We start from the raw sequence: 16281 nt of genomic DNA on the forward strand, positions 1-16281 counted from the left end.
ATATTTTTTTGTCAGGAGTAAGAGAATTTGTAAGAGAGTTCTGGCACTTTACAAAGGTGGTTAGAAGGTGCGTTTCCTCAGATGATTTATTAATTAATATATTCTTGGGTAGAATACAGGATTTTGCACTTTTTCCTACTGTGCTTATCTAGTCCCATTCTCCTGCTGCCATAGCAAAGCTGGGAAAGCAGCGCACCTTGATTTCTGTAAGGTCAAGTAAGCAGAAGTGAAGAACGTCCCCATGGGCATTTTCTGGTCTATCATCAGTGTTCAGAGGCTTCAAACGTAGCCTTTGGCACCTCCCCTTTCTACTGCAGTCCCACCAGGTCTGCACATAGGGTGAACCAGTGAGCCTGCCAGAAACCCCATCCAAAGGGATCTGTCTCTGCCCTCTAAGAATCAGTAAATCAGGTTCTTACCTCCTGTGACACCAGATGGGTGGCTTGCAGGCTGGCAGCTGGTCAGTGCTGTAAAACAGAAATGGCAGTTCCCTCATTGCTACTGCACAGAAATCCAGAGTGGAAACGTCTAGATGCCTTGAGAGCAGGTTTATAATGGAGTCTCCTCCTGGAGACGAACACTGGAAGCAGCAGGAATGTTGTGGCACATAAGGGCACCATCCCTTCCTGCCAGCCTGCAGACCCCCCTCACCTACCTTGGAGCTTTCCCTGGAGCCAGGGCAGACGTGTCGCGGGGACGTTTTATACGATCTCGTCTGCAGATGCTACAGATGCCTCCTCTTTCTTCGGTCAAAACATTTTTGGCAAGCCTTCTTTGGTAAAGCATTGTCTGGCAAACTGAACTAAGGGCATAATTGTCATTTGACATGACTAGATATAATTAGAAAATTTTGATGTCTTACCAGCTATATGAATACAGCTCCTATAAACAATCTCACAAGGGTGTTAAGGAGGGAATCCGGACTAGTCAAAGCACTTGGAGAACTTGGATTCAGGACTTATGGATTCTATTGCTGCCTTTCCCAACGACTCACTGCACAATCCAAGATGGATTGCTTGGTATGTCTGTCCCAGCTATCCCAGCTGTACAATAGATAAAACAGGATATTAAAAGATAAATTAGCATTATTAAAAACTTTTGGCAGTTTTGTTGGTAAAATTCTGAAAGCAGAGGTGCAGATGTAGAAGAGCTGAGCAGGATAACAGGCACAGCAGGATGGTCAGCCAAACACTGCAGCAAGGAGAGGCTGGGTCCTACCTGGGCTTTTAAGCTGATGCCTCTGAAGAGATGTGAGGTAGCTTTGGGGATATCAGGAAGAGTGCACACACACACACATGTACATGCATACCTCTTTGCAAATTGCAAATAAGTGGGAGATTCTCCAAGAAGTGTTATTGTGAACCTTGCGAGGGATTATACCTGCTGAGACTTCTGATCTGCAGGTTAATGCCAGTGAGCAAGAGATACTCCTTGCTTTTGCTGAAAACTTCTTAGTTTATCTAGATATTCCCATGCCTGTAAACCTAGGAAGGGTAACTCTGATTTGGAATACCTTCCACAGGTTTTTTCCCTGCCTACAACTGATAGAGGAATCCTCTATTCACTCATGACTATACAAATAATTGGACATACGCACAAACACAACATCTCAGTGTGCAGTCCCAGATGCTCTCTACGCAATATATCCTCAGCCCAGCTCTTCCATTTCATCACAAATATCTTGCACACTTAGACATTTGAACAGTCCAGAACACCACAGTGATGTCTTTACCAGACCACTGGGGGTGGCAGACATGCCTGTACAGTGCTGATGGGGGAGGGGAAGGGGATTTGCTGGTAGTGCTGGAGAGACACTGGTCTAGTTTCTGGAATAGGGCACAGTCACATAAACTATTTTAAACCCTGTCAGATTTAGGCTGAGGAACTTAATGCCTTCTTTGCCTTAGTCATCAACAAGAAGAGCAATTTTTCTCCGGGCAACCAGCCCCCTGAGCTGTTAGACAGGGATGGGGAGCAGAATGGACTCCCTGTGACCCAGGAGCAATTAGTGACCTGCTGAGCCACTTAGACACTCACAAATCCACAGAGCCAGATGAGATTCACCCGAGGGCGCTGAGGGAGGTAGTAGAAGAGCTTGCCCAGCCACTCTCCATCATTTATCATCAGTCCTGGCTCACCAGAGAGGTCCCAGATGACTGGAGGTGCCAATGTGATGCCCATCCACAAGAAGTGTTGGAAGGAGGATCTGGGGAACTCCAGGCTTCTCAGCCTGACCTCAGTGCTGGTAAAGGTTATGGAACAGATCACACAGCAGGTACAGGATACATACACTGCGGGGCCAGGCCCAGCCAGCACAGGTTTAGAAAAGGCAGATCCCGCCTGACCAATCTGATCTCCTTCTATGACCAAGTGACCTGCTGGGTGGGCGAGGGAAAGGCTGTGGATATGTTTACCTGGACTTCAGCAAAGCCTTTGACAACGTCTCCCCCAGTATTCACCTGGAGAAACTGAGAGCCATGGCTTGGACAGGGGCATTTTCCCTGGGTTAAAAACACACTGATGGCCAGGCCCAGAGAGTGGCGGATGGAGTTATATCCAGTGGGGTTCCCCAGGGCTTAGTATTTGGCCAGTCCTGTTTAGTATCTTTACCAATGATCTGAATAAGTGGATCGAGGGCACCCTCGGGAGTTTTCTGATGGACACCAAGTTGGGTGGGAGTGTTGATCTGCTGGAGGGCAGGAAGACTCAGCAGAGGGGTCTGAACAGGCTGGATCAAAGAGTCAAGGTCAGTGATGTGAAATTCAGTAAAGTTCCAGGTCCTGCACTCTGGCCACAATAACCCCTCACAGCACTCCAGGCTGGGGAAAGAAAGTCTGGAAAGCTGCTTAGCAGGAAAGGACCTGGGAGTGCTGGTCAACAGCCACTGAACATAAGCAAACGTGTGCCAGGTGAGCAAGAAGGCCAATGTCATCCTGCCTGTATCAAAAATTCTGTGGCCAGTAGGAGCAGGGAAGTGACTGTGCTGGGCACTGGTGAGGCCACAGCTCGAGTGCTGCATCCAGTTCTGGACCCCTCACTGCAAGAAAGACATTGAGGGGCTGGAGTATGTCCAGGGAAGGGAATGGAGCTGGGGAAGGGTTGGAACACCAGGAGCAGCTGAGAGAGCTGAGGGGACTCAGCCTGGAGAAAAGGAGGCTTGGGAGGACCTTCTTACTCTCTGCAGCTCCCTTACAGGAGGATGTAGTCAGGTAGGGGTCAGGTTCTGCTCCCAGGGAACAAGGGACAAGACAAGAGGAAATGGCCTTAAGCTGTGCCATTTGGGTTTAGGGGAGGTTTAGGTTGGACCTCAGGAAGAATTTCTCCACTGATAGGGCTGTCAGGCATTGGAAGGGGCTGTCCAGGGAGGTAGTGGAGTCCCCATCCCTGGAGGTATCCAAGAAACACTGGATCTGGCACTCAGTGCTCTGGTCTAGTTGTCAAAATGGGGATTGGTCACAGGTTGGACTTGATGATCTTGTAGATCTTTTCCAACAAAAAAGATCCTATGACTGTTATTCTACATGGACAGTCCAGCTGAGAGTGCTGGGCTAGATCACCTGACTTTGTGGACTGAAAAATCTTTGCCTTCCCAGTCGCCAATGACAAAGCCAGTGTACTCAGAGAGCTCTTCTGGGCTTTTGCTGTGGTGCTGTGCAGGATGTGGACCCATCCTTGTCACAGGATTGCAGCACATGGCCAGGCAGCTCTGGGCAGGCTGAGAGAAGGTCTGATTTGAACAGGAAGCACTCAATGGGTTGAGATGTCTCTGGATCTTGACAATCACTCAGCAGTTCTTCGGAGATTGAATTTAGTGCCAGTAAGTCCCCATAAACCAGTGCTAGAAACATAAAGTCTTTTTCTGAAACCGGTCCAAATCGCAGAAAAAGGTTGTGAAACAGGACATGGCAATGAAGGAGATGCTTTAATCCAGATGGCTTTTGAATATCTCCAAAGATGGAGATTTCACAATAACTCTGGGAAACCTGTGCCAGTGCTCAGTCACTCTCACAGGAAGAGTGTTTCCCAATTTTCACAGGGAACCTCCTGTGTGTCAGATTGTGCCCATTGCTTCTTGTCTTGTCACTGGACACCACTGAAAAGAGCCTGATTTCATCTGTGCACCTTCTCCTCAGGTATTTATATCCATGGATGAGATTCACCTGAGCCTTCTCCAGGCTGAGTAGTCTCAGGTCTCTCAGCCTTTCCTTAGGAGAGAGATGCTCCAGTAACTCATTGATCTTACTGGCCCTTTGCTGGACCCTCTCCACTAGCTCTATCTCTCTCTTATACTGGGAAGCCCAGCACTGGACCCAGCACTCCAGGTGTGCCCTCTGTGCTAATCAAGGGCAAGGATCACCTCCCTCTGTCTGCTGGCAACACTTCTGATGCAGCCAGGACACCGTTCACCTTCTTCACAGAAAGGACATGAACATGCCTCATGTTCAGCTTCGTGTCCCACAGGACCTCCAGGTCCTTTTTTGTGAAGCTGCTTTCCGGGTGGTCAGCACCCATCATATACTGGTGTCTGGGGCTGTTCCTCTCCAGGTTCAGGGCTTCATATTTGCTTTGCATTATTGGAGCCCAGATTGACCTCAGACCTCACCAGTCCTCAGCTGCACACTATCCTTAACAGAGAAAGCATTTAACGTTAAATGTATCTCAGCAACTGTAGAATCACAAAGACTCAAATCGTTATTGCTGTATTTACCCGTCTTGCTAACTGAGTTAACTAAATCATATGTGGGTTTCCAGCTAAAGAATCTTTGTGACATTAAAGCAAAGCAACTCAAGTGCACAGATGCATCTATATTCCCCCAGTAACTCCACACTTTGCATACAAACAGGAAGAGGTGCCTGTACGTTCAATAGAATATCCATGGAGACAAGAATATATATGTTGGTTTAGAGACCAAACCATTTGCCATTTACTTCAGAGACTTGGCCTTCACTGTCTCAAATATTGGACTATCCAGTTCATGAAACCAGTCTCTGATCCTTGGAGAAGAATCTGGATGTTAGGACTACAGCCCAGCAGGACCCAGTTCTAACAGTGGTTCTGGCCCACTCTGACTGAAGCTGTTCTCAATATCATGCCACAACAGCTATGTGGAAATAGGCAGCCTGAGGGCTGAGGGACAGGAGTTTGTGACCCTATTCAGTAGGAGAACTAGCACTGTTATCTCAAAGGTGTGAATCTGGCAGCTTTCCTGTCACCAGAAAGAATCAGCACATTCCTTGGCACAAAGAAATGGCAGCTGTAAACCTAATCCACTGAAATAGAAAGGAACTGTGTCTGTCCCCTGAGTCAACAGGGAAGAAACTCTCTGCCAATCTGTTCTGCCTGGTCTGAGACTGCAGCCCTTGAGCTCTGACAGCCCAGGCACACTCTGGTTGCAGTCCCCTCCTCAGGAGGGAAGGCAGCCTTCTCTTCAGAGGGATGCTACAGGATTCACACAGAGAAACTCAGGAAACTGAAGACAGTTGCATCCTACAAGGAAGATTTGGAATGCTGCCTGATTGCCCAGGGTATAGAAGGGCTGCAGGATATACTGTCCCACCTGACCCTGCATCAAATGTGGCAGGAGATCCTACTTTGGCCAAGGGTTTCTGTGAGCATATGCAAATCCACAGTGTGACTAAATATGCTGGCTGAAATTCAGAGACTATTGTTCCTGTGGATCCCTAATGGGAATTTCTGTGCCCATCACAGGTATTGACTTATGTCTACATTAGTATCTCTATATGAGTACCTCAGGACCAGTATAAATCCCAGCGTTAACATAATGTGATTATGAGTATGTTGGCTTTGCTTGGTGTCTTGGAGTGAAATCCCTGAAAGGTGTTTGGTAGTAGTCATTTGAGGATTGAAGGATTACTGAAATCTAGCAAAATCCTCCAGAATTGTGCGAAGAATAATTTGCATACCAAGTTCAGCTAAAATTACACACTTTACATTAAATAGTACTGCCTCCCCCCCCAGCAGCATTTCTAGATGACACTGAGTGTGTTACCCCCCCGTCTGTCAGTTGTACTTCAATGCAAAAACAATCTTGGTGCCACAGACCAGCTGGGGTGACAGGCCCTGATTGAATTCAGTGTTAAAATTCAGTGTTAAATAGTCCAGTGCCATTCAAATTGAATAGCAAGGCTATTCTAGCAACTCCCCTGGAAGAAACAGTATTAGACAAGCTCTTTCAGACAGTCATAAAAAGAAGATAAAATGTTAAAACATCAACTGCTTTCACTCAAAAGCTCTAAATTCAGATCCATTTCCTTTTTTCCTCATTTGCATTAACTAAATAAAACACAGAAAACAAGAATTTCTCCTTCGGTGTTTTCAGTTGATGTTTTAAAATATCTCTTTGAAGGAAATTAGAGCTAAAGCAATGGCAGATGTAAGAGCATGTGTTGTGAACACATAGTACATGAACACTCAGTGAATATTTAGACAAGAAACACACAGGAATAAGTTTGTGGAGGCTGGAAGAGGAGGTAGTAGAAAGTGCAAAAAAGGTTGGGCAAATGACCCAGTATTCAGCGTTGTAGTGTAGGACATAAAGTAGGACATAAAGCTCACTAAAAGAAAAGTGAAGTGTTTGGTCAGCTGTCATGAGCAACTCTGGAGGGCAGTCTAAGCTACTGAGCATCTGCTTTGAATTTGGTTTAATTTACACAGCTCCTCTCTCTCACTCAGGTATGTTTACATGACACTGGTATAGTGGTTTTTTACAAAGAGAGAATCTCTAATCTGAAATGGATGATCTAGATTTCACTGTAGTTTAACTCTGTAGATCCCAAAAATTTACATCAGGGAAAACTTTGCCATGTTTCTTATACCCAGGCACAGCAAGGAGAAATCTGTCCAGGAAGGAATCTGTTGAAAGAAGTGCAAGTGCCTCAATGCAAAAAACATGCAATGTTTCCTGGGGGCCATTAACTTTCTGTCAATCCTATTTCCATCTCTGCAGGCCTTGACTTCACTGGGACCAGAAGCAAATCACAACACAGATAAAAGGGAAGCGGCAGGCTGAGAGCCATCTCTGATACAGACTGTCCTGCACAGCAATGTGGTGTCAGCAAAGCACACATTCCCCTGAAGGAGAAAGGGGAATGTCATGCTGAAAATAGATCCTTCTTGAGACAATTATCAGGCAGCTGCTCCCTTTCTGCCAGCCTTGGAGATGTGTATTTCCTTCTCCCCATCCCAGTGGTTGGCTGAGAGACAGGGGCAGTGAGAAGGCACTTTTAGGTAGGCAGCAGCCAGGCCAGAGAGGGGGAGGGGAAATGCCTGCAGATGCTGTGTGTCGGTTGGTGGGAACCTCCGTCTCCTGCCTGTTCAGAGTCATCAAGATCATGAACTGGAAACACAAGAATGTGCCTGTATGGCAGGAGGTTTTGCAGTAGGAAAAGGAATCTTTTCTTGTAGTCTGGTGATCCAAAATCTTTAACCATGGGAGCTACTCTCAAGCGCTCTGTTTTGTGCTCCCCTAACTAGGACAGAGGGCCCTCCAAGAGGAAGGATGTTGGTGAATATGAATATGAGTGCTCTCACTGCAGTCACAGAATCACAGAATATTCTGAGTCGGAATGGACCTACAAGAATCATTGAATCCAGCTCTTAAGTGAATAGCCCATACAGGGATCAAACATGACCTTGGTATTATTAGCACCATGTTCTAACCAAAACCAGGGAGAATCGAGTACTGTGTGATGCTAGAAGTAGGACCAGTGGATTGTAGAAAGCTGTTCTCCCTCCTGCTTGACTCTGCTGAGTCCTCATCTGAAATTATTTGTCCAGTTTTAGGTTCCCCATTTCCAAAGGGAGGAGAACTAAAAGGCGAGAGTCCAGCAGGTGGCTGGCAAGATGAGCAAGGGACTAGAAGACTTGTGCTATGAAGAGAGTTTGAGGGTATGGTTAGTTTGAGGGGAAAAAGGCTAATGTATATGAGGGGCAGCTACAAAGACAATGTGCCAAGCTTTTTTCATGAGCAGCAGACAATGTAACAAGTGGCAATAACCACAAATTGTTGCTTGAAAATCTCCACTTAGACACTAGGAAAATTCTCAGACATTAGGAAAATTCTCACTTAGATACTAGGAAAACTCTTGACTATTGAGTAATGAAGAAATGGCACAGGTTACCTATAGAGCTTCTGGAATCTTTGTCTGAAAAGCTTGGCTCACCAAAGCCATGGCTAATTGGACCAACACCAGTAATAGATGTGCTTGAAGTGGGAGACTGAACTAAAGAGCTCCAGATGGTCTGTCACAACAGCAGCTCTGAGGCTTTAGTGTAGAGGTTTCCTCATCCGTTCAAAGCAGACAATTGCTCAAAGCTAATCAGCAAAGTCATCTGCATCTTCACTTCTTGTGCTAAGAAAACAAAATTTCCCTGGGGTCCTGAAAAACAGTATTTCTCAAGTGGACAACTGGGCATGAGTCTTTGATTCCACTGCTTTGTTGGAGACAGTTAATTTCATGCAACTTGCCAAAGCAAATCCCTCCAGAACACCAATTCCATAATATTGCTTCTTAAGTACATCATCTGGAAATGTCCTCAGCAGCAGGAGGCTTTAGTTGCTTTCAGTCCTTGAAGAGCAGCATGACATGCAGGCAGAGTCAGAGAGCTGTGGAGCTCACTGGGGCAGCAAAATGCATCCCATCACATCAGCAAGGAGTTCCACCAGGTGAGGAGTGGCAGGGCAGGCAGAGTATAGGAGTGTCCTCTTGCTACCACAGGCTGGACACATTCACAGTGGTAATTGTGTGCTGGTAAGCATTTCCTCTGCACACCACAGACAGGGCTTTAGGGATCTGGTACAAACATTTTTTCATTCTGAGACACCAAGTACCATTTGTCAGAAAATATGGGTATGATACAGTGAGCAGCAGCTAACATACCATCTGTGGGGTATTTCTGATCATAACATTGAAGAACATAAGATTACATGATGTCCCTGCCCATGTCAGGGGGATTGGACTAGATGGGCTTTATAGGTCCTTTCGACCCAAACCCTTCTGTGATCTGTGTGATCCTGTGAATGGCAGACTCTCACACCCAAGACATTTGTCATCATCCCAATCTCCTCAGACACCCACCCTCTGCATGATGCTCCATCCAGGTGATGAAGCCTTCTAGAGCACAAACCATCTCAAGCTGGTGAAAAATGTCACGTGACTGAAACAAAATCCAAATAATTTCCACACAGGAAACTGTACTGAAAAGAATGTATTCTCTGTGCCCCTGAGAGACAGAAGAACAAGGACATTCCCATTATCTCTATATAAAGCCTAAGCCTTTGGCCTTCTCAGGTCTCAGTCACCTACTTATCCCCCTCACATGGAGCCTGTAATGCTCATGGGATACAGCAGACATCCCCTTCAACAGAGATTCCCTTGCACACCCTGCTAGTGAGCCCTGGGAGGCTGGAGAGAGATCAGAGCTGCTCAGTTCTGCTCCAGCAGGAAACCTCCTGCTGTGGGTTGATGTTCAGGTGCCTACACAGATTGCAGCATCTCCTGTGCCTGGGGCCACTTCAGCTCCTCCTCAGGTGATTGGGGTCCCTGATGGCCTGACCAGGAACTGAGAGGCACTCAGGGCCGTGGGAGGCATCAGGAATGTCTGCATGGATGTGCTGCTCCTCTGAGCACACATTACAGCTCAGGTGAAAGGAAGTCAGCCCTGCATGTGTTAGGTCCCTACTGGTGAATACTCTGTCCTACTTCAACTCAATCAGCTTGCCCGGTGACTGGTCTTCAGACCCTCATAAACCACAGTAGATATTCCATAACATAGAACTTATATACAACTGTTCATTGTTTACAGACACATCAATGTTTGATGTGTTATCAACTGCCTCTTAATACTGTCACACAGGGGACAGGCTTGGTGACAGCGGCTGTGCTTGGACATGTTTCTGAGGGTGGGTTCCTCTCATTTAGAGTGACCGTGTATGACCTAATGTTGAGAAACTCAAAGATTTTTGTTCATTTGCTGCACCTGTTATTTTCAGAGGAATTAGCATATATTCCCTCAAAATCTCCAGAGGAAGAACGTTCTGCCTCATCACTAGTACAAAAGAAATGGTTTGTACAGCAAACCACAAACACCAGTTTTGCTTTTTTTGCCAAAATACAGATGGGCATTATAGCACTAGGATGCTTCCTAATTAAAGACTCTGATGCTGCTTCTCCCTTGCATTGCTCTCTTATCAGAAATAGCGTGTGAGAAAAGGGGTTTTTCAGCCATTTTGATCCAAGCATTGGGACCAGCCTGTTTGCAGAGAGAGAGCCAGAAAGTGGCTGAGCTTAAACAGGTAAGTGTAGGAAGATCACTGACTTTCCAGGCTTGCAGCTGGTGGGCTAGATGGGGAAAAGCTATGGTTGTGGTTACTGGGAGCAGCTATTTAGCACTGCCCCCTGCTTGGATGCCTTCCCACAGTGGGGATCCTGCCTTGCAGAACTCTGGCATAGGCAAAGCCATTTTGCTGTGGCCATTATGTGATTATCATCTCCTGTTCACTGGATGCTTGGTGAAAATCCAATTTCACTTTGCCTGTACTATTTATAATATTATGTAAGAATGCCATCTCCCCACCTGGTTGTTCTTTTCCCAGTTTGACAACCCAGTAGTCCCATCAATTTTGTCCTTGCTATCTGTACCCTTCCTAACTGCACAGCCCAAATCTGCAGACAGCAGGTGGTCTATGGGCCTGGTACAATGTTTTCTTGTTTGTTCTCAGTTGATCCTGACAATTCCTGATATTTTTTTTGCATTCTGTGGTCACCAGTGAGCACTGACCTGACATTTGGAGGCAACTATTCACTATTCTGGTAGCCTTCCTATCTCCTAATCCCGGTCCTCCTTTCAGAGACTATGGACAGAGAAGTTGAAGTTCTGTTTCATGTGCAAAAAGGGTTTTTCTGACTGATGATTATACAGTCTGCCTCATAAGGACAACATCTTTCTCAGTGGCTTTCACCAGAATGACAGTGAATGAGACTCTAGAGTAGCACAGCCTAAGTAACAGAGCAGTGGAGAGACGTAAAGCAGTAAACTTTTATTTGGGGTGAGAACACTTCAATGAGTGTCAGAGTTGTGCTGTTCCTCAGACTTCCTCATGTTCCCCGTAAACACAAGCAGAAGAGCTGGCCAAGGAGATGACATTCAGGATGCCCTTTCTGTCACCCACCAAAGCAGCTGAGGAGCTCCTGTTACAGAGCAGGGGAGTGGGGTGGGCAGGCTAAGACGCCTCTGGGTAAGATAAAGAAAAAAGAGAGCAAGTGGCAAAAGGGGGAGGGAAGGAAAATCAGGATTAAGTGCATAATATTAGCACTAGCAGCAACTGTATCCTAAAAAAGATAGCAATGAGGTGATATCTTCCTCGGCTGGCACTCATTTGTGACAGATGCACAAATCCCACTTCTGGGAAAATTTCAGTGCTGTAAATGGAAATAAATTGGTATGGAATTCCTATAAATCTGCTAACTTTAAAAATTAGACTTTTGAAGGTTAAGACAGCCCAGTGGTTTACCAGAGAATTTTCTGAGTGATGGAGTCACTGCAGCCAAGTTTCCAACAGGATACCTAGCAAAATCTTCTAGTGACATTTTCTGAACTAAATTTTTGTGTTGCAGAAAAGTTCCTTTAGCATCCTTAGGAAATTTATCAACAGTCTCATTATTTTATGTTGGCAAACAGATTCCCTTGGGTGTCAGGCTAAACATGGTCTTAATTGCTCTCTGCAGCCCTCTGAGGTGCCAAGGAAAGGATGCTGCTTCCTAAAGGGCAAATCAGTTGTGCAAAGCAGAACAGCCCCAGCAGAAGACAATGATGACTATGTGACACCAGACAGCCCAAAACTGGTGACATCTCAGTCAGGACTGTGGCCTGAGAAAATATATGTTAAATCTTCCACAGCTCAAGATGTTCTGCCAACTTCAGCACTGCTTTGCTGAGAAACACAGGTGTATATTGTCTTGCAAATCAGTCCCTCAGGTCCCCCAAGTGCCTGCTGCTCCCTGACAAATATCTTCAGGTGAACAGTACCTGTCATGGTGCCTCAAAGGGTCTTGCTGCAGACTCATGACAAGACTCCCCGCTGCTGTTTCCCTCTCACATTGGCTAAGTTTGGGCATTCTCTGCCTGGGCTCTGATCCCAAAGTCTTCATATGTGCTGGACTCTGTTTCCCCAGCAGTCCTGTGTTGGCATCAGGGCTGTGGTGCTGGCACTAGGGGGGAGGAGGATGGGGTTGCAGCACCTGTAAGACCACAGCTGTGACACCCTAACAGCAGGGATCACATGGTCATAGGACAAGGGGGAATGGCTTCAAACTGAAAGAGGTTAGATTTAGATTAGGTCTTGCAAAGAAACTCTTCTCTGTGAGGCCCTGGCACAGGTTGCCCAGAGAAGCTGTGGCTGCCCCATCCCTGGAAGTGTTCAAGGCCAGGTTGGATGGAGCTTGGAGCAACCTGGGACAGTGGAAGGTGTCTCTGCCCATGGCAAGGGGTGGAACTGAATGACCTTTAAGGGCCCTTTAAAATCAAACCACTGTGGAATTCTATGATTTCTCCTCTCCTGGGGCTCCTGACAGGAGTTTACAACGTGAACTGATGAATTTTCCTTTGCCAACAAAGAGTTTCTGAAGAGGGATATTTTCAACCATTTTCTCTACTACTACTGGAATGCTGCATTTAAGCTCTCTGGCTGTCCACGTGGAGCTATATGAGTCCATCAGCTGCATCTATTTAAAACATTTTTTCAGAGATGATCATTTATAGCCACTCTTTTCTCAAGACCTTTGCACAAGCCCTTATCAGATGACAGGCAGCCTCGCTCCACAGAGTGTCAATGCAAAATGATCCCCATTCCCCATAAAGCAGTGAGGAATTCATCTTCCTTAAATCAGTGTCCTTCTTTGATCCTCATAATCCATCAGACTTCATAGCGGTTTCTGTCAGAGGTGATTTTGTTCCCAGCCTCTGCTCCTTCTGCATGCATCCTCCCCCAGCTGGGAACAGCTTATTCGTTCCTTTCCCCATTACATATCTTCCCCATCCTCCCAGGATGGGCAGGAGCAGCTCTCACTACAGAGAGACACTTGGCTTCTGCTCCCAGCTCCTCCTCCACTTCAAGGTCATTTGGGTTTTCTTTCTTGGATGATTCTTCATAAAACATGTGCCTAGGTGGTGGCCCCTGGCTGGGCTCACACAGAGTGACAGTCCAGGTCCCTGTGGGGTGGGCCACAGCAGCAGCTCAAAACTCAGGCCACTCTGCACCCCCCCCCATCCACTTACCCTCTGTCAGTGAGAACAGCTGCTGGACCCCAACTCAAGCTGCCTGGGGAGCAGGCTGGGGCAGCTGAGGTCTGGCCGTGTTTTGGGGCTTCCAGACTCCAGCCAAGGACTCTCAGAAGTCCCTGAATTCTTCACCCTCTAGGAAGGTCTGTATTTTCACTCCCTCATCCCAGTACAACTTGTGTTCCCGGATTGGGAAAATGCTGCCTGGGGATGAGCTCTGCTCTGCTCAGCCCCATGTACCACCTCAGCAGTAAGGAAAAAACAGACTGTTTCCCTTTGCAGAATAAATACAGTAAATCATTTCTTCAAAACTAAAACCAAGCTCTATAAAGCACTTAAGAGATGGGATACGAGCTAGTCTTTTGCACATTATCATTGTAGGGTTTACCAGAAGTTTTCCCTCAGATTTCATAGGTTGGGGCCTCTTGCTGATCAGCAGAGCAAAAGATGGGCTTTCAGGAACTTTTGTGTTAATTTGTTAGTTTACAAGAGAGTGGATGCCCCCATGCACCACAACTGAGCCCAGCTGACTGCTGGAAGTACCTGGGCAGCTGCTGTGTTCCCTGTGGGACAGCACGTCCCAGGAGATAGGGGAGAGCACCCAGGTGCTGGGTTGGCACAGCACCGTTGCATGGGCTCCAAAGGGGCCACTCTGGATTCAGACTGAGCAGGGAGAGCACGCTCGGGCCGCAGTCTGACATTTAACCTTTCAGCTGGGAATGGAGCTATGCTGGAGCAAGTCTCCCTGGGGTAAGAATAGCATCTGCTGTCTTGGGACACAGCACAGTTGTCCAGCTCCTCCACGGCAGCACATGGCACTGAGACACAGAAGGCAGCCTACCCTCCCAGGAATGTCTCAGGCACTATTAGTGGAAGTGAATCATGCCCACAGACAGGCACGACCCTGAACAGGAGTCTTAGGAGAGCAGGGCTATTTTGGGCCTTTGACATTGAGGATGAAAGGAGACACATGATGGGCTGATACTCCTGGCATGGGCAACCTCCAAAGCCCTCTGCAGCCTTGTCTCCTCCACTAGGAATGTCTCTTTTGAAGGATGAGGGGTGATTTGGTGGGACCTGGGAGCCCAGGAGGTGGGTGTGGAGGGAGCTGTGAGTTTGAAGGGCGTGCAGGGCCACCTGTGCCCAGCCCTCAGTGCCACCAGCACATCGTGCTTACGGCAGGCCCTGTCGGAGGGTGTGCACCTGCCTCTGAGCTTAGGGCACACAGCTCCCTGCTTTATTTTCATCCACATCCACGAGAGTTAGAGAGATACCAGAGAGGAAACACAAATCTTTTGCAGCCAGGAGGATATTTAATTAGTTCCACCTGAAGCTCTCCATCTCTGGGTGGTTCTTCAGCATCAGGAATGTTTGAGAGGCCCCTTTTCTTCTTCCCAGCCATCAAAATTCCCTCCTCAACTTATCCCATCCTTTTAACATCCTCTTTCTTTTTCTAGTATGAATTTCTTTCATTCCACTTTTTTATGTCTCATTTATTTGTTTCATTTTCATTGTTTTGTGAAAAGTTGCACATTAAGCTGTTTGGGGAATAATCCCCATTCTCCCTGAAGAGTTTTCCATCTGGATCAGCAAGCCAAATCAGTCTCCATTTTGCCCCACATTCAGCTGGAGACACAGCAGCAGTGTTAGCAGGCAGGAACAAGTGGTCAGGGGATTGACTGTGTGTTGGGCAGCTTATAAAGTTCCACCACTAAATGCAATCCCACAGCCCTGGGGATTGATCTTATGGTAGCTCCTGGAAAAAGGATACTTGGTACGGTCCCAGCCTTCTAAGCCATTTCCAAGCACATCCAGCACTCCTGCACATGAAGACTCCATTGGTTCAGTTGGCAGACAAGAGACACAATTCCTTATCCATGGGCAAGTTATTTTTTCCAGCAGCCTAAAAAGTTAAACTGCCTCCTGCTACAAACCCCCCAGTCTGGCTTTGCCAGCACCTCTGTGCTCACTGGGCACCCCCTGTGTCTCTCAGAACACAGTACAACACAGGCTGTGGGCGCTGTGCACAGTCCCCCCTTGGCTGCTCACTGAAAGGTCAGGCTGGTTATAAAGGCTTCCCCTCACCCCATTTGGTGCCATGTGATGTGGTTCAGGTTCCTGCAGAGCACCTTGCCAGGTGGAGACTCAGCCAGGGCCTTAGCACCTGGTCCCTGCTGTGGCAGGCTCTGAGATGGGTTGTGTGCTTCTCTGAGGGTCTCCAGCAGTGGAATGTTCACGCTTGTGCTGCTCTGAACCATCAGCACTGGCTAAACTCCCTCACAGTAATTCGAGCTGTGAAGGTTTGTGCCCGTGGCCAGGCATTTCTTCCAATTTTCTTATCACGCACCATCGGTACAGTTCAAAACGCACCACAGGCTTCCCACAGAGCTGCACTGCTGCCAGCAGGCCCTGAGCCCAGATCTGCAGTCCTGCTCTCAGGATCCTCAACTCCAAACCAGCCAGACCCACACACATGGCATGTTATGCCAACGCAGGCACCATGGTCTCTGTTTATAGTCAGCCTGGGGGCTTAAGCTGCAGGTGGGAGAGCCAGGCTCTGACACTGCCATCCAGCCAACCCCAACATGACCCAGAGCCCACACTTTAACCCCTTCATGAAATGGGGGAGAGCTGCACTGCCAGCAGAAAGGAGCTGGTGTAGTGAGGGTAGGAATTATCCTGCTGAAGTCACATCCCTGCAGAGCCTTGCAGGGATTGCTGAGGCTGCTGTGCTCTGCCCACTCTGCTTGAGCAGGTGGGGGAGGTCTCAGGGGAGCAGGGATGGTATAGCTGGGGCAAGAGCAAACTTAGTACCAAAATCAGGAAAGAGGGTTGGGATTACATGATAATGCCATGCTGATGCCTGGACACTCTGAAATGAGTAATGCCAGTCTCATTAGGGTTGCTAGACTTACCTAGCAGTTAGTAATTTCCCATTGGTTTTGCATGGCTGCTCCTAAACAAATTATAACTCTTTTTCT

The sequence above is a fragment of the Manacus vitellinus genome, unplaced genomic scaffold (genome assembly GCF_001715985.3).
Source record: "Manacus vitellinus isolate BGI_N305 unplaced genomic scaffold, ASM171598v3 scaffold_24_pilon, whole genome shotgun sequence".
Lineage (NCBI taxonomy): Eukaryota > Metazoa > Chordata > Aves > Passeriformes > Pipridae > Manacus > Manacus vitellinus.